Source organism: Pseudopodoces humilis, chromosome 1 (assembly GCF_049639895.1).
Source record: "Pseudopodoces humilis isolate 2021_Gansu_Grassland_sample_001 chromosome 1, ASM4963989v1, whole genome shotgun sequence".
In the NCBI taxonomy this organism is placed as follows: Eukaryota; Metazoa; Chordata; class Aves; order Passeriformes; family Paridae; genus Pseudopodoces; species Pseudopodoces humilis.
Genome location: NC_142200.1, coordinates 89,430,280 through 89,454,663, shown reverse-complemented (window position 1 = coordinate 89,454,663; position 24,384 = coordinate 89,430,280). Strand labels below are relative to the sequence as shown.

The window sequence follows — 24,384 nt, the reverse complement described above, 5'->3', positions numbered from 1 at the left end:
CTTCCCTCATATCACTTACAGTTCCTCCCATCCGTTTCTGCCTCACATCCTTCAGGCTGGAAGATTGCCCAGATCAGCTTCTCTAGTTCAACCACAAACTCCCTTGACACCAGTGAGGACCAGAGTAGACATCTGCCCTGAGCTCAGGTATGAGCACCCTGCACACCCAGCAGTACTTTCTCTTGGCTGGCCTAAAGGACAAGCATTTTCATGCAGATTTAGCAGCTGCCAGTTGTGACACTGGAAAATACAGTTCATGCAGTCTCCTGAAAAAGCCTGTTCTTCCATATAAGGCATATGTGTAGGAAAGTAAAATAGCTTTCCTAGTAAGTTATGCAAAGAGAAGCAGCTTCCTGGTACCTATTACAGCTGACTGGGAGCTAAAATGGTACTAATTATACTGTTCAGTTGAACTCCAGCAAGGTTCCATCAGTCCGAGCATGAAGAGCTCTGCCTAAGCAAACCTGCCAGTTGGGCAACCACGAGTGGGCAAGGCCCATGCCAGGGGTACCCAGCCTGGCACATCCTACTGCTCTTCCTCTGTCACCCTGCACCACAGCACCCATGGCACAGGACAGGAGCAAGGCTGGCCCCATCTGAGCAAGAATTTACTCCCAAATCAGGTTTCCTAAGCATCAAACTGGCTGCTGAGGAGCATTTTCTACTCTTGCCAGCCTGATTGCTCAAGATGAAGCAAAGGTATGGATGACTGCAGCTCATTCCATGTCATCACACCAGTGGGTTGATGTGGATTTGCAATGAAGCAAGAGAGGCAGCACGCTCAGATATGAACCAGGCTGAACTTTTAGGAACAGTTTCTCGTGTTTCAGGCCCATCTACCAAGGGTGCAGGGGAATTTTTAAAGAGCAGTCAGAAGTAGCGCAAGAAAAAGGGAAGGAAAAAAAGAAAAGATTATTTGCCTATATCTAAATAATGAAATGAGGCATTTTTCACTTCCATGCTTCAGTATCTCAAAAATAGGAAGGGGAGTGTTATTATTTGCTACAAGGTATGAGAAATGAATGGATTCCAACAAGTACCAACAGTAACACTTTATTCTCTTTCATAACAGAAACAAGCAGAAAACATTTTACTCCAAAGGATGAGTTTTCCAGACGGCTTTCAACTTCTCTGAAAACAGCCATAACTATAACACTGCTCACAGAATGTTTGGTAACTTTATCAAAGATGCTGTTTGTTAAACATTAACTTTTATATAGTTTCACTTAGCTATCCTATTGTACATTCAAAGTCAGCTCATTTAACTACTTTATTAGATCAATATAAAATTTTGGATATCAAGAACTGCACATATAGTCAAAGAAAAAGACAGAGGTCCTAATTGATTCAAAATGGACAGGGAAAAAAACAAGGGAAAATGACATAAAAATGAAACAGTATAATTAATATCCTAAAAAACAATTTGCATCCCAAAAAGATAACTTTTATGACCTCTCTTCACCTGCAGAAAGGCCTAGCAAGCTTTCAATCTTTTCCCACTTGCAAGGCCCCTCAAGTTTTCCCTATAAAAGCGAAGCCCACCAAAGAACCACTGCAACAGCTGACAGCCAGCTTTGCTTTGCTGAGTCCCTGCTCTTCAGAGGCAGGCTCCAAGTCAACAGCTTGACAGTCACTGGTCACTACTGCCACCACAGAGTACAAAATGAAAATCACCAGTGCACTGCAAACCAACACTCTCCCGCTCACAACCTCCAGCAAGGGCTGCAGCAGCCTGCAGGAGCATTCCCACCTTTATACACATGCGGTGCAACGCTCTTGTATCCAGTTATCCCTAAGGGGCAGCATTCCAAAAGGATAGAAAAGTTTAGGTAATATACATTATGCAACATTTGAGTTGTATTTAAAAAAACTCCAGGCCTAGCAACTAATTGTCTTGTTTTCCAGGTCTGCTGAAATTGTGCAGAAGGTGAGCAGGCTCCACAGGCAGCCCCCACATCCCTCATCCCTCCCTCTTCCGACCCCATACCTCAGCTGCACCACTGGCAGGGAGCACCCACAAGCATATGCTCTCAAGACAAACCTGACCCTGCAGCAGCACAGAGCAGCAGAAAAAAAAACATAAGGAGAAGCTGCTGCAGTGGCAGACCAGAAGAATTAAAACCTGGTCACCTGCACCCAGGCAGTTCCCCATCTCTGAACAGCACAAAGGCAGGTGAGCCCTAACTTTCACAGTTTGAGGTGAAAGAGCCCCAGCACTCCCATGATCTACCTCCAGAGGCTCCAAAATGTTCCCCCAGGAAGGACATCTCCCAAGTTTGAACCCCCTGCTCCCAATGGTTCACATGTAACTACATAGTTCTGACCAGAGGCATGAGCAATTTATTTCTCCTTAGACAAGTGACACCAGGAGAAATTATCTCTGGATTGAACTGCATGAGGCTCTCTGGTCCTGCCTGCATCTCTTCCTAGCTGCTCCTCAATTTTTCCAAAAGGCAGGGTAATGAACGGCACTCGAGGGGGCACAGTATTCAGGTAACGGGCTTTGGTACTTCACACGTATTAATCAACAGGACAGCAAAAATGGTAAAAATAAAATTCTGGGTCACAGTCTTGACTATAAGATTTTAAAAACACTAGCTATGAAATTCATGCTCCAAATGGCTAAAGATTCGGCTTTGAAAGCAAATATTTAGCAATTATTTAGAAGAGGAAGGTTGTGGACAGTTACACCTCAGGGTATTTCCAGAGATGACAAGTATTTTAACATGCAAATTCACAAATTCTGCAGCATACTGAATATGAATATCTACTATACATCCTGGCCATATACCACATTGCTAGTAAATACCACAGTGCAAAATGTATTTTTTTAGGACTACCTGTATCCCTAGTTACCCATTAGAATGCAGTTTAAACAATAGTACAAAAAGCATGTTGTATATGGCATGTTTTGGAGAAGTCCACATATGTTCTGCCAATAATCTGTGGATTAAAAGGGCCCTGATGCACAGTAACACACTGGCCACTCACAACTCCATAGAAGTTTATTCCATTCACCATGACAATTAGCTAATGTTTAGGCTTATGTCACAATTTTTTAGTCACATGTTTATGTTTGGTCAGCTCAAACATACAACTATTGGGGTTTAGGGTTTTTTTAATTGTTCTTATTTCTTTAAAGGTATGATCCTAATTTCAATAATTTGCACCAACACCAAGGAAGCAGGTCCAGACACTAAATCAGAAGATAAATGTTATTTTAACTACTTACTTCTATGTTCTTTTGAGCAATTATACTGTAAGTTTTTAAAATTAATTAATTTAACCTATTATTGTACCACTGGCAGTAGATGATACTCCAAGAAACAGTTGAAGAAATAGAGGAAATACAGGATGTAAAAAAAGTAATTTGTTTCAGTATGATTACTCACATTTTGGGCGGTGTTTCTGGGCAGTTCAAAATCAAGACACTTTTCTAAATTTTGGCATGAGGAACAGGCAGTCAAATAGATCTATACAATCATCTGCAGCAGCAACCCATCTTGTAACAGGCCAAAGTCTCAAAAGTATTTTATTTTCTTGGTTTTTATTTAGAACAGAGGTCTGAATAGTCAGGCGAATAGCTGGCCATAGAATAAAATGTCATTTACTTGTTATAGCCTATCCTAAGGTGTAGGAGGCTCACCTTCCACCCTGTAGCTCTAGAGGCTCCCATACAATCACCAGCATTTGTGCCTGGGCAAAATGACTTCAAAATAACACACTGGAATGCTTCCCAGACAACATTTTCCATTCCCTCTGTACATGCTGTGAATCACCTTACAAACTGCACAGCCCAGGAGAGTAAGATCTCCAATGCATTCCTACCTTAGTCCAAGTCTCCTTTGTGCAGATTGTGCCTAACACCTTTAACAACTCACCAAAAATGCCACTGGCATCACCAAGGGGTCAGGAGTCTGCCTGCTCTGTATGTGGTAGCAGGGGATTTGCATTTCTTAATATAAGTGCTGTTGTTCCACCCTTTTTAAAGGAATGCCAACAACTGCCAGGGATCTGTGATTCCCCAGCAGCCTGGTATCTGCAAAAGGTACCTCAGAGAGGATGCTCCCATGTAGGCTACCCCCACTGAGACCCAAAGGCTCTGCCGTCATTCCAGCAAACTGCCCAGCATTTCCTCCTGCCTGCAGTGGCAACACACAGCTAAAGGGAGCTGCCTACACTTGGCAAAGCAGAATGGTGCCACTTCCACATAAATATGTTGCAGCAGCTACAACTACAAGTACATAAATATTTCAGAAGCTAAAGTATACTCTGGCTTGGTTGGTTTTTAAATACACACCTGTCTTTTTAATTTGTCTGGTAAGCAGTTTGTGCAGAAAGAAGCATTATACAGTGCCAAACTATGCTAAAAATTCCATTTGCATTGTAAAGATAAAAATTACCAATCATCATCTGAAAATGAGAGAGTCTGAAAGCACAAGACATATTTTTTATGGGAAAAAGTGGTCACAGCTACCAAAACACTTTCAGAAGGGAGGCTGACAAACTTTTCCTTCCTGTCCCAAAAATTAAAACGCCTTTTACTAGTTTGCATATAGCTAAACAGCTAAAATCAAACTGGTGCAACCAATACTACCAGTATAAAGCCAAAAAGGTACTCTACATACTCCACTAACAAGGAATTTTGGAAAGCAATGTACCTATCCGTCCTACAACCAGCTAAGTAACTTACCAAATCATCTATACAACAACTGCCAAAAGCCACCAAGAGATTTATCAGCAATAGGGCACATCCACACCAGCACTGCACTGCAGAGAGCGAGAGATCAGAAACATTCCTGTTCTTTCCATGGGCTTTGTTTGGGATGGCCAAACTTTTCACCAGTCTACATCTTTATTTTGTATCCTCTTTGAGGGACGTTGTGAACCCAAAGAGGACACAGTCCTTGGGCTCCATCATGTAGGTAGGCTGAAACTTACTTGTACATGAAAGGCTGTATTCTCCTGGACTCACCACACTGAACTACAAAAATCAAGCAAGCCACAACAAATTTATAGTAAGGGATTGTGCACACAGATGTGGGAGAGCAAGCTTGCCTGTTAAAAAAAAAAGGACTGTTAGTACTATTTTATGTTTAGAAAAGAAAGGTCTGTCTTTAATAAAGTAGCCTATTGCCAAATCTCAGCTTTACAGAGGGTAACTTATAGTGCATCTCAAGCAAGTTTGAGACTGGTCACCGAAGACTGTACATGCCCATGTGTCTTTTCTTGAGCTCACATCCACTCACGTATTTGTTCAAGCAAACCCAAAACACTTTGCAGCACTGTATTCTTAACCTTATTTCAAACAGTCTTCATCAAACTGCAAGTGGGGGAGGAAGGGGGAAGACAGAAATGGCAAAGACATTTCTTTGCTTCCAACTTTCCCTGCAGAGATATTACCAAAACAGGATATAAAATGTCTAATCCTGAAAGGTAATTTTGTCACAGTTTTCACAAGATTTTTTTTTTTCAACATATATGAAGGGCTTTATAACTTTTTTGTCTTTATCTGATCAAAATGCTATCCTTCCTCCTGCAGCCCTGGTATTCTTTGTGGTGAACTGTTTCAGTATCAATATTAATATTCAAATGTCAAGTTTGTCACACTGCACTTCCTGTATTATTTAAAGCATTCAGAACAATTATTATCTATGAAATATGAAACAGTAAATTTTTGCTACCTGCTTACAATTTCAGCAGCCCTATCTAGGACAGAAAAGAACTTCTATTAGTCACATGGCATTTTATATAGAAATGTAGCATTCAGCTTTTCTAGCAGTACTTCTGCATTTCCCCAAATTGTCTTTTGTTGCTTCTAGCAAAGCTATGCATTTGTTCTTTTTCTGGAGCACAACCAGCCCTGAATATCAATCAAATTTACAGTATTTAGTATTTCAGGCATATATTCCCTGATAGTGACTTTTACATATAATGAATCCTTAAGCTTTGTGGGGTTTGGGGAGATTTTCTTTTAATAGGTACACAATAGTAATTCTGTATTCAATCATTTCTATTGCTCTTTTTTAAAAAAAATGTCTTTTTTTTTTCCTGTTTCAGTACTTAGTTGAATCTCTTTCTTTTGTAATTACCTAGACTGTGGTCACGCGTTTTTGGCTATAAGGGGTATTTTTACTGTAACACGTAGGTGTCTTCAAAAGCAACATATTTTAGAGCTGCACAGCTGAGAATGCACTGAACTGTCACTCCTTTCTACCGAGTTGCCAAAGTTCTGGAGAAACTTTCGTATAATAGCACCAACTTAAAATAATGAATGCATAATAATCCACATACAGAAAGGTGCATGTTAATTAGATACATTTTTCTCCCTGTCAAAGAAGAGTTTCACGAGGAAAGCATAAAAACCACATTGAGCCTTCCATTAACAGGGAACACTTTAGGCTATAGATCAAAATTAAATATCTCAAACAGCTTAAGGAAAGCTTTATTTTCAGTGTTCAGCTTGATGATGCCATAAAGAACTTTGGTACCATTGCACAAGTCAGTTATTTCCTCCATTCTCCCCTACAAAAGTGAAGGGTGACTGCAGAATATGTATGCTTCTTTCAGTCTTAATTCACTCCAAATCTGAGCCAAAGGGGTCTGATCCTAACACTCCAGAAGTCAACAGGAGGAACGCCAGTGGGAACAGGGCCTAAAACAGCATTTCTACAGTAGTCAACAACTCTGAGTTATATAAATACTTCCTAATACATCAATACTGACTGGTCATCTACGTTTCCATTATAAGCTTTGTACTTGGAGATGGCTGTATGTTGGATGCTATCCATACTTCTCTACAGCCAGCCAAAAGGAATTGTTTTTGAGTGATATGAGGCCCTCCCTCTCCTCCAGAGACCTGCAGACAACTAACAGAACCATAATTTTTCCCACAAATCAACATGATCCTACCATCCCTAGGCTGAATTCCGGTTTACCTGCTTAGATACAATGTACTTTTGCAGAGCTGTAAAAGAAATCTTTGGTTTTGTTTCAGGAAATCAAAGGCTATCAGATTTTTCATGTAGTATGTCATGATGTCAAATAATCAGGCCTACAAATACAACAATTAGGTGTGAACAACAGCTTCTGAATATGTGCCCCACAATTCTTCTCTACTTTGTTAACAGTGCATTAAGAATTATAAATTTAGTAAGAAACAGCAAAATCTAGTATACCAAAATAAGAAGCCTGTCACAAATGCTTTTGAAAAAATACCAGGGGTAATACTAACATCACAAGCATTCTTCCCTCTCCTACCAAAAAAACCAACCTTGAATTTGATCTTGCGCTCAGAGGAATGTCTGTTTGTCTACAGAGCCTCAGTACTATTATGACTGAACTCATTATTTTAATGAGCATGACAGGAGACACAGAAAAACGAATTCTGTTGGACAATATGAAATTCGTACTAATGTTAATTAATTCACATTCACAAGATAAGCTGAAGCTATTCCAAAAAAGAATTATGGTATATTTTGAGAACAAATACTAGGAGCAAAACACAAAACTTGGCTTAGTTTAACCAACCTACCAACACAACTTCATGAATCTTTCCAAAATTAAGCTGAATCTTTTCTCTCCTTCCTGCTCCTGGAACGATACTAATATTAGGCCCACCAAACTGCACTGATGAAGAACCAGTTCTAGAAGTAAATCTTATTTCTAAAGAAATCAATTATTAAGGGTACTGATTTTTAAAAGCAATGTGGGTAAAATGTGAGTGCAACTGCTTAATGCATTGGTTGAGAGGCTTAGCTGAAGGAATGGGCACACATGTTACCCCCAGCTTTTAAAGTGAAGCATGTCTGTTCCTTCACTTGCCCTTCCAGTACTTCTCTGTATATACTCATTCATCTTCAAGCCTTGACCTAAAGCTGAATGATGCAATGGACAGGTATTTGCAAACTGGTCCTATCACTGCCCCCCTGAAACTCTACAACTTCTCCATGTAAGATACAAACCTGCTGAGAAGAACTTGCTCAGAGACTGCAGGGCACGCTGCTCTGCAGAACCTGGGCCAGAAACAGCATGGTGGACACCAGTAACACAGCACTAACCAGGTGAGGTGGGGTGAACTCTGTGTGGAGGCTTATAGCATGCTCTCTTCACAGCTGAGGTGTTTCAGTGTTTTTTTTTTCCCAAGGTGCAAACACACAGAGTTTATACATTTATGTTGACAGGTTAGCAGCTTTGCTCTCAGTAGTAACCACAATTTCTTTCAAAGTTTTTAGCTGAAGTTAAGAGACGACCCAGGTCAGTATTCACACATCACACACCACAGCTTTTCTCAAACACAAGAAAAACCCAGCAACAAAAAGCCCAGCTACAGAGTAAACACCACTTACACACACCACAAAAGCTCTTATTTTCCATGCCCATCCAAGACCTCAGATTGTCCTAAGACTGAATAGTGGCTCTCCACAAAGGATCTCTGAGCCTATCCGAGTGTCTCAGCTCCCTGCCAACCTGCCGGCTCCCAACAACAGGGCATTGCACATAACAGAACTGCCCTTAGCCAGCTACAGCAATGCACTCAGCATCCAGACAGCAGCTTCTTTTCATTCCATACCTTCTTGTACAGGCTTTTGTGAAACACACACACAAAATCTTTACTAGTATGGAGGGAAATCAGTGGCTACAACTGCAAAGCGCCGTGTTGCTAGCCAGAGACGAGGAGCACACAATCCAGTGCTGAATGGCTGCCAGCAAGGAGGAGTCCCAGCTTAAGGCCTCAAAAGCGCTTTGAAAGCTGCTGCCTGGCTGATTACGTCCCCATGAAAGGGTAAGGCTCCAGAGCAGTGTGCACAGCAGATTAGAGGCAGGGCTCCCAGCAGCGCCGGCAGGAGCTGCAGAGCTGAGCCGACAGACGCACGAACTCTGCAAGCGCACCCTGGTGCGTACTCACACGGCAGCGCGGCACGAGGGCCGCTGCCCTGGGAAGAATACCCGTGAGCGGTGGGACTGCATCCCTGGGCAGCCATCGCAACTGCGTGCTCAACTCCCTCTGAAATGAACTGGTCCTTCAGAAAATTTAAACACCAATCGAGGGATGTGGTAAAACTCCAATCAAGAAAAAATAAATAGTAAGGGCAGCGTCTCTGAAAAAAGGGACAATTTGGCATTTGCAGTGTATACAAGATGTCTTCATACACTTTCCTGATTCCTTGCCAGTAACTATTCAAAAAAGACCACTTAACAAGCAAACAGGTCTTCAGTACAACAAATAATAAAAAAGAGAGCAAAGCTTGTGCTATTTAAATATCATGAAACATTCTGCTAATCATGCACAGATGGAAGTACAGACGCTTCTGCCAGACGCCTTGTTCAGAAACTTTGCTCTATTTTTAATTATTTGATGCACAGAGGACCTGTTTGCTGATTAAAAGGGCACTGCCTTTAAAAGCACTCCATCAATATGGAGTCTAGCCTTGTTTTTAAAAGAGGACTTTAAAAGTAGTAACTCATACCTCCAAGCTCCCTTCACCAGTTTTTATAATCTTATAACCATGTGGTTGGGGGGGGGGTTTTCAGATGTTTTTCTCACCTCGAGAAACAGCCTACATACAGGAAAAGTGAAATTAACTATACTCAAGCTATTGTTAAATTCACTGAGTAAATCAATTTGGAAAATGTGTAGTTTCCTCTCATATCCCTTAGTCTGTTTCTTTTTGTTGTTACTTATAACAAGAAGAGATATCAGTTTCCAGACAGAAGTTAATTTTGATGGTTTTCTGTTTAGTCAAAAGCCTCCTTTTTTTGAGAAAACATGCCAACTCCAGAATTATCAACCAAAATATTTATTAAGCTGTTTGGGTTTTTTAAAATCTACTATAACCATAATATCATTCCAATAGTCAGTTCATGGCAAAACTATGCTGACACACGCAAAAAAAAAATTTTAAAAACTCCTTTTACGTATTTCCACTTCACACCTTAAGTGAACTTCACTCATTCAGCGGGTGCTTCATTCCTGTACTTCTCCATAGCAGTCCAGGAATATTTCCCTCTCTGAAGAACCTCACTCAAAATGCCTACTATGTCACTTTTCTTTTTCTGAATGAAGTGCTTTTCAAAAATTCTTTTTTGATTTAACTTACATTTCACAACCTATTACTATAGAACTTTATCACTGGAGCAAAGTCACAGTAGAAGTGGTGATGAAGAAGCCCAAAGTACTCAAGTTGCTACTTTTGACTCATCAGTATGATATGTGAAAATGGTACATTTTTTAAATTTACATTAATAATTTGAATTATTGCTACTTATACAGTAAAAGAATCCTTTGATTAGAAGATCACATGGTATGACAATAAAGTAATAGGTTCTCCATCATTTTATGAGCAAATGACCCAAAGATTGTGGGTCCTGGCTCATGCTCAGGTACAGAGAAAATAACTGAATGATTTTTGGTTTTGTGGTTTTTCATTGTTTTTGGTTTTTTTTTAACAATGCCAGCATGTAACATTTTACAAACAAATATATGCTACTGATTTGTCAGAGATCAGCTGACAAGCCTAAAAAGCAAGATGTCTGCTGAAGAGACACTGCAGCTGGAAGCCAGGGAAGACTGGCAGGGGCACACGGACTGAAAATCCAACGTTCAGCCAGGGAAACAGGCACCCACAGAGAAGCTTCAGAGAAGAAATAATGGTCTTTTCCCATGAGGAGAAGCGGAAGGCTGCATGGAGTGAAAGGCTTGTCCAGGCAGATCATGGGGGTTGCAAAGCTCAGAATCCAGCTATGACTAACTAGGAAGGGAGGTAGATGAAACAACATTCAAATTTGCATTTCTGCAGAAAACTACTGAGGTACTCAAACACTCTAAGCAGAAGGGCATTTTAGACACATAGAAAAACACATAGAATTTAAACAAAAAAAATGGTCTACACAAAATCTAAGTACTGTGCCAGTAACAAAGCCAGTGAGGGAGCAGTGTACAAGTAGGTCAGATATACAGCATCAAGAACTGCTGAGCACAGGAGAATCTTGGTAGAGAAGGTGGTGGGGAGAAAAACTAATTGGTCAGCAACAAGAGAAAGAAGTCTGGAAATGGTTAAAACAGAAGAATAAAAAGGAAAAATACTGTTCGAGCTATGTAAAGAAAGATTAGACTTATTCACCAACACTTCCACCTGAAGAACACGAAGGAAATAAGACTGATGACATTTGACTGAGGAACAACTTTCAATCCCTTCCCACTTGAAGGAAAAGCCAAGTGACTGCTCTACTCCCACCAAACAAAGTGTCTGATCAGCACTGCTGACCTGTCTGCAAGAGTTCTGAGTCCAAAGCCTCAGACACACCCCAAAGGCCCCAGACTCTGACACACCACATTTACGTGACACACACACCTACGTGGCTCCACTGAAATCACCCAAGTAAGTACAGAGGTGGGAACCTGACCCCTTATTTCACCACAGCCTTTGGCTGAGCACCCTTCATGTTAAATATGGAGAGCAGCATAAAACTACTGGTTGCTGCAGTCCAGGTTGCACAGCATTACTGGTTTCATAAAGACACCCTGTCTGAGCTGCATAAACAGCATCAAACACTCCAGCCAGCCAGCTGACAGCTCAGATGAATGCACTTCATAGCAGAGCTGCACACATAGCAGAAGTGTGTCTTAGTTTGCATTTCTCCCATTCCATACAGCCGACATGACATTCACCAAGTTTGACTCCTTCGGTAACAGGGTTGTACTCGATTGCTGATGTTTAATGTATTTCAGATGCTTACCTTCTACCCACCTCAATTTTCCTTAGGGCTCTTTCTCACTGTACACTAACAGATAACAACATCTGGATAGTAGCCTCATGTAACAAATGTCATACTTTCACTCAGGAATTACTTTAATTTGCTCAGTCACTACACATCATATTCCCTCCTGCTACTGAGGTGAAATCAAACCAGTGGTGACAAGCAAATGGCAGGACACATCTGCGCTGGCTGTGTCACTCTCACACCTGAAGACCACGCACCAAACATGAGTTACTCTGTCATCTTGTGCAAACGGAACAAAATGCAGACTTTTACTCTTTCAGTTCTTCCACTATTGCAGTATCACATCTGTTTTATGACACTATCTAATGCATTTGTGAGCTACCCAAACACCATTTAGTATAATTTTAAACTATAGATTATTCAACTGTAAGCTCCACCATCATCCTCTTTACCTGTAAAATAGGACACAGATGTGTTACACATACTCACATGTCATTTACCTCCCCCCAATTTAATTAATCCACTGTCAAGCTCACAAAGGAAATCACAAGTGATTTCCAAGACTGTCATTAACAACAAAAATATCAGGACAGATCACAACAGAGATCCAAGAAAGCTTAGCAAGAGTGGCAAGAAGGAAAAACAAAACACAACCCTGATTCAAAGAGGAGACAGACAAGTCCTAAGCAGAGAGGTGCAGCAGCTTCGCAGTTCTACAAACAAGGAGAGGCAAACACAGATCGTTTGACCAGACCAGCCAGGTCACCCTTAGCTAGCCCATCAGCAAGTGTTACTTCCAGAAGAGTCATGTTAAAAGGGTAGCTGGTGGGAAAAAGGCAAAGAGAATCCAGAAGAAAGAAACACATTATCTAGGATGTATCAGGCTGTCATTGTAATAAAGCAGAGAGAAGGTAACATTTTATTTGGGTGCCAGGTAGAGAACAGCAGTGGTCATCAGAGAAATCTACACTGTATGTTAAGTGAGTCTGGTTTTCTTTGGTTTCAATCCGAGTCCAAATTTTAATACATTAGCATGTAATTAAAATCTTGTGTTAACTGAAGATCATGGTCACAATATTCAGATGTTAATGTTTTACTTCCACAACTATTGATAGAAATAGTACTACTGGCATGTATCCATGTGTCTGGGGCCAAACACTTTAAAGTTCAATCTTAGACACCTCTGAAGCAGGCAGATGAAGATCCATCTTAATCAACATATAGTAACTCTTTGGCTCCCTTTGGAAAAGAGATCTGATACCATGGCTCAGGATGCAGGCCCATCCACAAAATCTGTAATGGTTTGTGGAAGGATTTGTCAGGTGACAGGTCCTTTCATATCACAGGTGGGGCATCCCAAGAAAGTCGTATTTCTTTTCTGATTCTTACAGAAGATTTCTATTTTCAGCAATACCTATACAGCACTACCTGAGACACCTTGAGTCATTAAAAAATTTAATAGAATGAAAAATAGATTTTAAAAGTTTAAAAAATGGTTCAATGACCTTCTGTGAGGTTTTGACTCCTTGTGTTTTTATGCTATTTAAAATGCCTATTCACTACATTTTATAAAATCTCAAATTGTATTTGGTTTTTTCTTCTTGCATCTTTGCTTTTAAAACATGACATATTCTTTAAAAAAAAAAAAATCCAAAAAGGAAAATAGAACTTATTTTTGTATTTATTTTTTTAATATAATCTCCCAAGCTACTTTGTATCTGTGTGCATATTTGCTGTAACTATGTTCATATTTGAATTCTGTACTTCAAGCCATCTTTGATCAACTTGATTAATATTCCTTTCAAAAGATTTTATAGCTGGTGTACTTCATGAACACAATTAAAGTAGATTAATCTGTTCTGAATTATATGTTTCATAAAACTACTGTTCCTCTGATTAATTTTACAAAAACACATGTAACTATGTACAAATGAGTTTTTTCTCATTGATAAAACAATCCTGTTACACAGCTTCCAGTACTGGGCAAGCGATATCATTGTGAATATCTAATAAATCAGCAAGCCTGATGATGCAATTGTCATGTGAGCTAATACACAAAATACTGTATTTTTATTCCAGTGAAGGAAAAAACAGCCCAATTCCCAGCTTATTGCACTGGCTCAGCTACAATGGAAATCTTCAGCTATCAGCATCAGTGGAATAATGCCACCATCTAGTCAAGTGACTGTAGATGATCCACAAACCTTTCTCCACTGAAACCAGTAAAAAAAAATTATTCAAATTCATTAGCATGGTTGAATTTCAGAGACACTGGGACTAAACAGGACCCTCTGACTCCTGATGTGCAAGAGGGACTCACTTTGACCTTACCATGACTGTCATGAGCAGGCTGATGTCATTTCACCCCATAAATCCCCTTGCCTGGTGCTGCAGCTAAGCATTGCTGAACTTAGGTACCCTCTAGAAACACTGTGATGCTGTAATTAGCCGTGAGACTTGTAATGCATTCCCCAGACAGGAACAGGGGTTGCTGTGGCCACTGGAGTAAAAGAATGTGAAAAGGGAGTGGAGAAGAATGAATAAGACAGGTAACGGCAGGGAAAACACGGTAAAAACTTACTAAAGTATCTCATATTCAAAGAACACAATAACCACCAGGAGTCAGCTAGACTGTCAAATAGGTACTACAATAAACAGTGGATTTTAAAAAAAAAAAATCCATTAAATTGATTCTTTCAGTGGAGAAGAGCAATGATACATAGAAGGTATATCTCTGACATAAGCTTCTGCTTCTAAGCGTCTAAATTACATTAGGTTTGGTGTTTGTGGTTTTTTCAAGAAATTACATATTTAACATTCTGCTTGCAGTGCAACAGTAATCTAAACCCTTCCTTTAGTTTTTGGCAAATGCTGTGCATCACTCACGTTCAACTTATCGTTAATTGTGAACTGTTCATGTATCTTAGTGTGGTTTCAATGCTCCTATGGCAAGGCTAAACAGCATTTCAGAAACAATGATATCCCTAGGCCCACACTGTAGTTTCTGAAGCACAGATTAAGCATGGTATTCTGCTCAACAAGCTCATCACTGTTAAGTAACTCATCAGAAAATAAAGAGGGAATTATCAAATGGGAATTGCCAAGTAATTAGTTCTTTGAAGCAGATGACATACAACTGTTAAAGGGAGGGGCTTCCCTGCTAGTCATATGTCAAAGTAGAGCCTCCTAATCTGTAAATAAAAATTCAGTACATATGATTAGTGTGATGGGTATTTAATTGCTAGTGGTACATGGAGAATAAAGATATACCTACTTCTACCACAATAATCTACTAGGACTTTTTTCCCCTTGAATACCTTGAAATTTGAAAGCATTCTGGGTCTACTTGCTGTCAGACTACCTTGGGAAAGCTGTGAATACAGCACAGTACCAAGCAGCAAAAGTGTTCAGGGGCTTTGTATAAATTACTATAGACATTTGAAAATATCACTTTCTAGTCAGCTGCTACACATGCCACTGAAAAGGAACCACACCAATGAGAAAACATTCAGTAGCACAAAATTTCTGAGCACAGTAAAGGAGGATTAAGCCTGCTTTTCGTAATTATCCTTCTCCATTAAAGGCTGACTTTCTTTCAAGTAGCTGGCCTCACAGAAATGTTAGCTGTACAAAACTACAAAGGCCTTCACACGTGGGTACCTGACAAACAAAAATGTGGTAACAGTCACAACCACACTCCAATACAAGTGAGAAACACTTTGACATTTGTACTTTTTATAGAGCAAGGAGTGACTCAGTAAATCCTGAAGTCAGGTTTACAGTTAGTTCCAAAATAAGTAATTGATGAGAAAATAAAGAGGCAATTATTAGATTTGGGGTTTGCCTCTATCACAGAGTCCCAGCATGAGAAACATTAAATCCAGATGTTGCCACCTGGGCTAATTTCAGGCCAAAATTATAACCCTGGTAATGAGGACTAACTTTTTGCCAAAGGCAGAGCCCTGGTTTCGAGGCAAGGCAAACCCCACCAGTACATCCCTGCCCAACACACACAGCCAAGGGAAGGGGCAGCAGGAGGGCACACACAGATGCTCAGGCTTGCACACAACTGCACATCACATCCTGACACCTCACCACTTCTCGGCCCCCAGCACACAGAAGTTCTCCATCTACTCATACACTAATATCCAAAAGCCCACACTTTTAAAGGAATGCTATCAAGTTGCAGTACGTAGGACAGCAAGTCTCATTCCATTTGCAGATACACCTTTTAAAAACACCAAGTTAGAAGGTGACTCAAACCTCGGACAGTGCCTTATATCACATTATGAATGTCAGCCTTGTGTTTTTATGTAGGCATACCACTACACCCAATGCCATTTATGATTCAGACCATGTTATGAAACTTTCTATCAGTCAGGCAGCAGGCCTTCAGTATCTGCTGTAGGAAGAACAGAGCAAAAACATGAAAGGTTATGGCTGAGGTGAGGAGATCACAAAGCCTCATTTTTAAGACATCTGTCAGCACTCACATCACTTCATTTACCTTTCAGCTGTTCACACATTTACAATTAAAAAATTAAAATGATTCCTAATTACTATCAGTTATACCTAGTTCACAGCTCCATTTCACTTGTGCTGTTAACACATTAGAAATACCCATTGCCTACCTTCTTTTAGCCCTACAGCTATTGTAGACCTTTGTAAACAGCATGAGGGAAGAAATAAAACCAGCTATGATAAAAGGACACTGATATGACAACCAAAAAGCTACCACTGCACACAGTAATATAGAGACAGATTAGTTCTTTTTATGTTCACTGTTAAGTATTTCAAAAGGGCAGACTTGCCTGTTTAGAGAGAACAGTAGCCAAAAGACTGCATAAAACAAAAATTATGTCCTATGTAAAAAATAAGCAATATTAAGTAGTATACAGACATACTTACTGAAAATTCAGCCAAAAAATTTTCTTACAAATGGGCTGCCAGCCATAAATTCATCCCAGTACTATGATTAATAAATATCAAGTGACTTGACAGTAGAAAAGATTAAAAAGAATTCTTTAATTGTTAAAATGTCCAGCATCTCATGCAAAATCTTCTCAAGACAACTGTATAAAAGAAAGCATTGAGTCATTTGCCTACGTGGAAGGAGGCAGTGCATGCTCTGAACAAGTAACAATAACTCCGTGTTTTGGAGAGCAGCTAGAATTAACTAAAAATAAAAAAGAAAGAAAACTGTATCTATTTATTTATTTTCATTCTACTTTTATTAATACCCATGTCCTTATCCAGGCAAGATGCTTAACTGGCTCTGCAGAAAATGCTGCTTGAATTGGAAGGGTAAGCACACCTGGAGAGCTGACACACAGCAGAGATGTTACCCATTGAAGCCACACAATTCCTCACTCACACAAGTGAAGCCATGAATGCACATGTAGGGGCATTAGGCCACAAGTACAGTTTCTGAGATCTATTTTGGATGCCTTCAAACGAGTCCTGTGTTCCGTCCCTCTGACAGACTCCAGGGTCATAACCCAGGTCTGTCTAAAATGAAGCAGGGCAGTTGCCACCTTCATCCCAAAGCAAATGCGAAAGCCAGAAAGATGATGGGCGTGAGTATGAAATGCTGTATCTGTGGCTGCTCCCTGCACAGTGCCAGCTCATGTTTCTTTCACAGGTTACTTCTGTGAGCTCCTGTCTGTTTCCTCCAGTAACAGAAATTTGTAAGCAGGCAGTATCTATTCCAAGAACTTTTATTTTACTAATTTAGTTATACAGTGGGCCTGATTTTGATCATTCCATGGAGAAAATGAGAACTAATGAGGTCAACAGAGATGCCACCAAACTAGTGCCAAAAAATGTCCAACAACAAGAAGTTATATCAAATCTAACCTAATCTAAGGTCCACAAATACAATACTATACTTCAAGCTGAGCTGAAATAAGAAAAACAGCAATTTAGTACTATATTCTTCATGCCTCTGCACCAGACTTAACTAGGTTACATTTTTATCTAAATGTTTGTTTAACATCAAATATATTCTCTCTTGTGTAATTGCAGGAAATACCAGATGCTAAAATATCCAAGGTGACTTAGCAATACATTGTGAGTAACACAATTTGATTATTCACAGGACTTGACCAATGTCCTATAAACAACTACTTCTAATTAAGAGATATAAACCTTTCCGGCAGTAATCACTTCTTTAAAAAAGCCACTTTTATACAACCCAAGCTAATCCTTAAAAAAAAATAAAATTAAATGCTTTGTGGAAATGATAACGTCATAGCAAAAAAACTCCTTCTATTTCATATCCCAAGCCAATAGCTACTACCAATTCAGTTTTCTTCCAAAACAGGAAGACAAGGTGTGTCAGCACAGGGGCACTTTGTGTGGATTTTCACTCTCAAGAAACTCTTATTGCTCTGAAGTTACAGTACCCTCACCATTCAAGCTCATTTGGAAATTGTAACAGGCATGTCCTTGCATGTAACTACTTGCCTAGGCAACTTCCCTCTAAAACACAACACCCTTCCCCATAGCCACAATAAAATGTAAATGATGAGCTACATACTTTCTGACATGCTGTATACATTAAAAAGTTATTCTGCTATGGAGACTTTCTGATCAGCCCTGCATATATAAGAACACTACTGCAATTAAGCTTTCAGATTGTAAATTTTAAAAAGAAACCCTTTGATTTTCTGCAAGCAATCACTATATTTCATTCTCTTTTCTTTAAAGACACAGGCAATTTTATTATGACACTTTATCTTTTTTTTTCTTAAAGCATTAGCAGCATTGCCAATCCCAAGCACTTAAAAATCATAGAACAGATCCAAAAAACCAGGCTGGCCTAATGACAATCAGATTAAAGAAATAAAATAAAAATTTATGTTCTTTTTATTGGCAGTATGATTGTTGAGTCTTGGGACTTGGTCTTTTCAAGTTATTTTCCACAACCATATGGGAAGGAGAGATTGAGGAAAGGGGCAGCAGCAGACTGATACACGTGCACTGTTACATCTTGTCTGGCCACAGCATTTCAGGGAGGAAAATCAGAAGAACAGAAAGCATTCCTCAAAATAGAGCAAAAGACACACAGATACATCAGTAGTGACTAATTATCCTGGGAACTATTCTAATGCTGGACAAAGTTTAATGCACAGAAGAAACTCAAGACAGTGGAAAAGCCAAGTAGGCAACAAGCAACCAGAATCCTGAAAACGTTCATAAAAGTGAAGGAAGGATTTATACAATTTTACATATGGCATTTTATAACAAGAATCAAAGTCTGCCAACTTTTCCATTCATACTAACATATTCCAATAACTGAATATACTGTGACCTCAGGTGAGCATAAAACCACTCATCTGGAACGCACTTGTTCTGTAAGTCACTGAACTGAGTCACCAGAGTTAAAGGCATTTTTCCGAGCAGAGTTTCTCAAGGACCTCTACTGCCAGGCAAGGGAAGTACAAACCTATCATAGGCAGGCAATCACACAGCCACCAGGAAGGTGTTCCCTTTGCCTAAAGCCCAGAGCAGACAGTGTACACTTGCTGAAGGAAATAAAAAGCATTGTATTCTCACCTTATTGGCAGTGCATAACTGTACGGTGAAGACAAAAATGACGGTGGTCACTGTCCTACGGGGTCAAGAATAAATTCACAGCTTGTATTGCTTGCCCATCTGGCTTGGCCTGCAATGTGACTGTTGACCCAGGAGTTGAGGAGATGGAAACCAAAATAAAGAGAAACAAAAAACACAGTTAAGAGTCAACATTCACAGTCATTTACAACATGCTAAGATATCCCAATGAAGACTGAAAGAGTCTGCTTCTACTATTACTCAAGCACAGATAAGCTATAGATTTAATCCTGCAGACAGAGCTCATACAGTAGAGAGCAGAGCCCATTTATTCAGAGTGTTCTTTTCCTAAATGTGATCTTAATGAGGTGAAGAATCATAAGCAAGTGGAGATGACTGTCTTCACTGCCAACAGAACATATTTTATTTGAGAAGCAGTAGCATCCTGAAAACATAGTGCTGCAGCTACTACTACTAGGTGAAAAATAATCACCTATTGGAATGTGACTTTACCTTGTATACTATTTTGTCCTTAGAGGTGGCACGCTACAGTCGATGCCTATTATGCAAATTCCTAAATAATATAAACAAAGAAAAACTCTACCAATGTGGTTTTTTGTATTATTTCTGTGATTTTGCTCAGCAAAATCATTAAGATCCAGTACTGAACTTCTGCTGACATCACCTATTAAACAAAACACGTTTGGGTTTTTCACTTGGAATCTCACCAAATACTTTTATGACTTTCGGTACAATAAAAGGATTTAGTGGGACCATTTCTCCCTCACTGAGAATCATTTCTGTTGTTTCAGTTTATGAGCATACTTACTTGTTCCTATTTAGGGAAGGATTTACACGCATACTTAACTCTAGATAGGTTCTTTAATCAATTCTCATTCAGCAAAACCCTCACTGGGATGTGTACTAAAGTAACTTTGCAGACTGGGACCAATGCACACATACAGATTTGCATGTGTTGTACAGTCACTTCAGACTACAGCTTTGAGAGAAAAAAAAAAGCCACGAAGCATTACATTCTCAACACATGCACAGAGATCAAAAAGGAGCTACGGTTATGGATCTAGTTTTTGACTTTGTGCAAAAATCAGAAATCTACAAAGTTTCCTACATTTTAAAATGTTAGCCATGCATCACCTCAGCCAAAACCATATAAAAATCTTCGACTTACTCATATAAAGAATGTGAACCACTGAATAAGACTTCAAAATACAGTGCCTTTGACCAAATACCTATTTATTTATTTATCACACTTGGAGTCTTGCTTTAAAGTAAAATGAAAGGATGAGGTCTGGATTTTCACTTTGCAAAGCTTAGGCTATTGAAGTCACTGAAATACAGCAAGTCAGTTCTTTGCCATGAAATATTTACCTGTGCCAAGTCTGCCATACTTCTGTTTCATGTTCTAATTATACCTTTATCTGTTGACGCAGAGCTGGTTACAGCAGTCTCAGAAGAGACCTACAACTAAACCTGTTATCTGCAACCTCTGCATTGTACACACTGTACCCGTACAGTTCTCCAGAGCAGCCAAATCACTCACAACCTGTGTGGTTATAGGTGAGGCTGTCACACAGCCCGACTTCTCTCAAGCATCACCAGCGTCAGCTGCCTTGCACGCTGGAGTAGGTTTGCAGCCAGCCAGTGCTTCAGACCATCTATGCAGTCCTGACAAGCACTTCCTTTACAGCCTGCCATACTTTTTTATTGCATTTCCCCCTCAATTAGTACACCACAACAAAAGCAGTGTGAGTATGAACAATGACAATGATAATCCTGACTATCATCTGCTAAAATATGCTGCTAAACTTCAGCAAGTGGAAAATTAGGCCTTGATTTTGTTTTACTAGCCACGTTACTAAGACAATTATTTTAAAATTCTAACGTTTAAATCCTTAGTTGCTTTTCAGGTGACTGCATTCAAGTGTCTATTTTTTTAATTAATGGGAAACTAGGCCACTGGATCTATTACATAAAAAATTTTTGTTAAGTGAAATTCCAGGTCTCTTGTAAATGTCTTTTAAAACAAAACTAGTTTTTTCAACCTTTTTAAATAGATTCAATCAGGCTAGCAAACCAAAGTTGCACTGTTTATTTTTCAGAAAAGTTTTTAAACTATGTATATATGGCCTTTTTGAAAATAATTACTTTCTAACACTCTTAGTCACAGGTAATTTGTCTTACAATAAAATATGTATAAGCAGCATGCAGCACACAAAGGCTTACACTACAGGAGTCATCCTGATCCTGACTATTCCACTCTCTCCAGTCAGTCCTCCTAACAAGCTCTTCTATATCAAGCCCCCGCCTCAGAATGGAGGCCCAAAAACGGAGGCAGCTGCACAGAGCAGAGAATATTCTCTCCTAGCCAGAAGGGCAAGTTAGTTGAGGCACCGAGGAGCTGCACTTCAGTGCAGGAAATTGCCTGCAAATACCCTGTCCCCTCACCCCTCCAAGAAGAAACACTCCTGCTCGACAGGCAGGCTGAGACCTGCAAACTCATCCCACTAAACCCAAGACCACCGCTGCCTGTCACCACAAGAGCTGAACCACTAACAGGCATTTATCATTGCCTCCTCCTCCAACTCCGGTGCCTTACCATCAGAGTGATTAAAATATCTATTTTACTGAGATATTTCTGGATTGCTTTATGTTCCAGCCTGGTACTACAAATGCTCAGGAGCTGTGGGTGCTGATGATTTCTCATCACTGAGACACAAAATCCTCTGGGCCAAGTTCAATATTAGTGTAAGTGCACCCAAGATTAGTGACTGGAGTAGGGGTGTTACCCACTTCTATAGACACTTAATGCAGCTCCTTAATCAGGCAAAAATCCTATTTAAGCCCACAGTGCTTTTTACCATGAAAAGCAATATAGAGAAAATAACAGTGATACGCAGCAGATCACTTTCCGAGCTCGGTTACTCTACTACATGCCTGGATTATGTCCAATAAATGGAGTTATTTGAGATATACACCCATGTAAGTGGCTCACAATCCCATCCCCTGGAGTTGCTCCAGATTTATGACATTAGAACACTGTGCCAAATTTGGTGCTTTTAAAAAATTATACCTACATTTATGGAAGCGGCTTAAAAGAGTGATGTTTGAACAATAAGAATGAAGACAAATATACATTGCTTGGTGAAACATGTTTTTAAGAGCAACATGCAGTTCAAAGCTAATTATACTGCATATCCTTTTTACGGTATTATACAATGTGTCAGAAAGTCTCCTGCTCCATGGCTATAATATTTTGGTAAGCCTAAATGCAAAAAAATACACCCATACAGAAACAAAGTGTTTGCTGAGGCAAAAATTGTTTTTAACAATTCTATAATATTATAATATTATTATATATATATATAAAATATAATATATATATAATATTATTATTATAATATTTTGTGATAATATCTAAGGATACTATCACAAAAAACTGCAGTCAGCTTTCATGTAAAAAAAGGGCCTAGACCTTGCTAAGAACTATGAGGAGGCTTAACAAAGCCAGAGTGACACATACTGACATCAAGTGTCACCAATTTTCATCTTACCAGTCAGAGGGTGTAAAGTATAGTACAGTAGTGAAGAATAACAAGCCTCTGGCCTACGATGAGAATGCTGGAATGGGAACTGTTAACAAACACTGCTGCAGCCACCAAACAGTTAAACCAGACAGACAGTGGGGGGTGGGGGGGGGAGAGAAGGGAAAAAAAAAAAAAAAAAGGAAAACTCTAAAGAAACTTCCATGCTAGCTTGTATAAGCCAAAGCATTTTTACAAAGTACCGCACCTTCATTAATTTGCTAATAATACAGGCAAGTGGAACTGACGATTTAGCTGACCTGCTAAGCGCGCCACGTACGGTCCCATCTGCCTGACATTCCACTGGGCAAAGAACACCCTTCCCGAGAAGTTCGGCCATCAGGAAGCCACCTCCGGCATCTTTCAATTTTCGGAAAGCTGGAGGCGGTGGCCGCGCCGGCCGTACGCACGCCACCAAGGCGGCACACGCAGGGCTGGCGGTAGCCCGCTGGGTCGCCCGCCAGCCACACACGCACCTGGCTGGCCGGTGACTACGGTGAATCCCGTCTGTTACCATGGCAGCCTGATCTAATTACATGACTGATCAGGGCTGGAGTAAGCGCGCTGAAAGCCTGCACCGCTGACATGTCGCTACATGATGAGAGAGACAGACAGACAGCCGAGCACGGAGGAAAACCTATCGACCTCTGCCTTACGTAAAAAGTGAGGAGATTACAGCCACCCTTTCAAAATAGCTGTTACCCGTAAAATACCGGGCCAGTTTTACGAACAAATTAGGTGCAATAACGTACAATTACTACTATTATCTTGCAGCATCGCAAAAATAACTACGGCGCAATATTTTCCCTGGCCATTCTCAATTTCCCTCTCCTTCATTCATAACCCTTGTTCCATATGATAAAACTGCACCGTCTCTATCACCCGAACAGAAATAGATTAACGTGAAGCCGGGATTTTCCTTTAGGGGACGGTTTCATTCGAAACTGAAATTAAAAGTCCTTGACTTATCAGGGTGTCAGCAGAGTAACTCACTATGCCTGACTGTATCTGACGCGTAAAGTAACCATTACTGCATAGAATACATAACCATGAGCGTTAAAGGTTAAAGTGTAAGCTGTGTTACAAAATATGAATTTCTTTACCATATGAAAGGGAAAAGGTCTCCGGCAAAGGTCATTTACCTACACACCCTTCCCGTTCTGCACAGAGAAATCATTTGTAAAGAGGAAGGTTTTACAAACCTAGATTTCTTCGTCTGGTCGTAAAAGAAATGCCTCGATATTTTTCCCCAATTCTATCAGGAGTTCGGGCACATAGGGGAAAGATGCTGTTCGGAGGAGTCCCTATTACACAGCATACGGTAAACAAAATAAAAATAGCCTGTCGCTCTCGTTGTCTACACAGTGCATTATATAACGGGCTTCCGACTTGTTTTCTTTTCTATTATTACTCTTCAGTAATTCCTCCTCTTCAATAACATGTAAATCGCTCCCAATTCTGTCATTTTATTATTATAGCTATTACTATTACAGTAGGAGCTAAC

At 39.9% G+C, this 24,384-nt stretch overlaps 1 protein-coding gene across 14 annotated transcripts in view; it reads right to left on the bottom strand.

Moving 5' to 3' along the window:
- ATXN1 (ataxin 1) overlaps positions 1 to 24,384 on the bottom strand; it is a 368,490-nt gene that overhangs the window by 195,570 nt on the left and 148,536 nt on the right. For 13 of the 14 annotated variants that reach the window (XM_088066906.1, XM_088066525.1, XM_088066474.1 and 10 more), the window contains one exon: positions 19,282 to 19,401. The exons of the other annotated variant lie outside the window; for it this stretch is intronic. The gene's annotated coding sequence lies outside the window, so the exon portion shown is untranslated. The remainder of the gene's footprint in view (positions 1 to 19,281; positions 19,402 to 24,384) is intronic. 14 annotated transcript variants of the gene reach the window in all.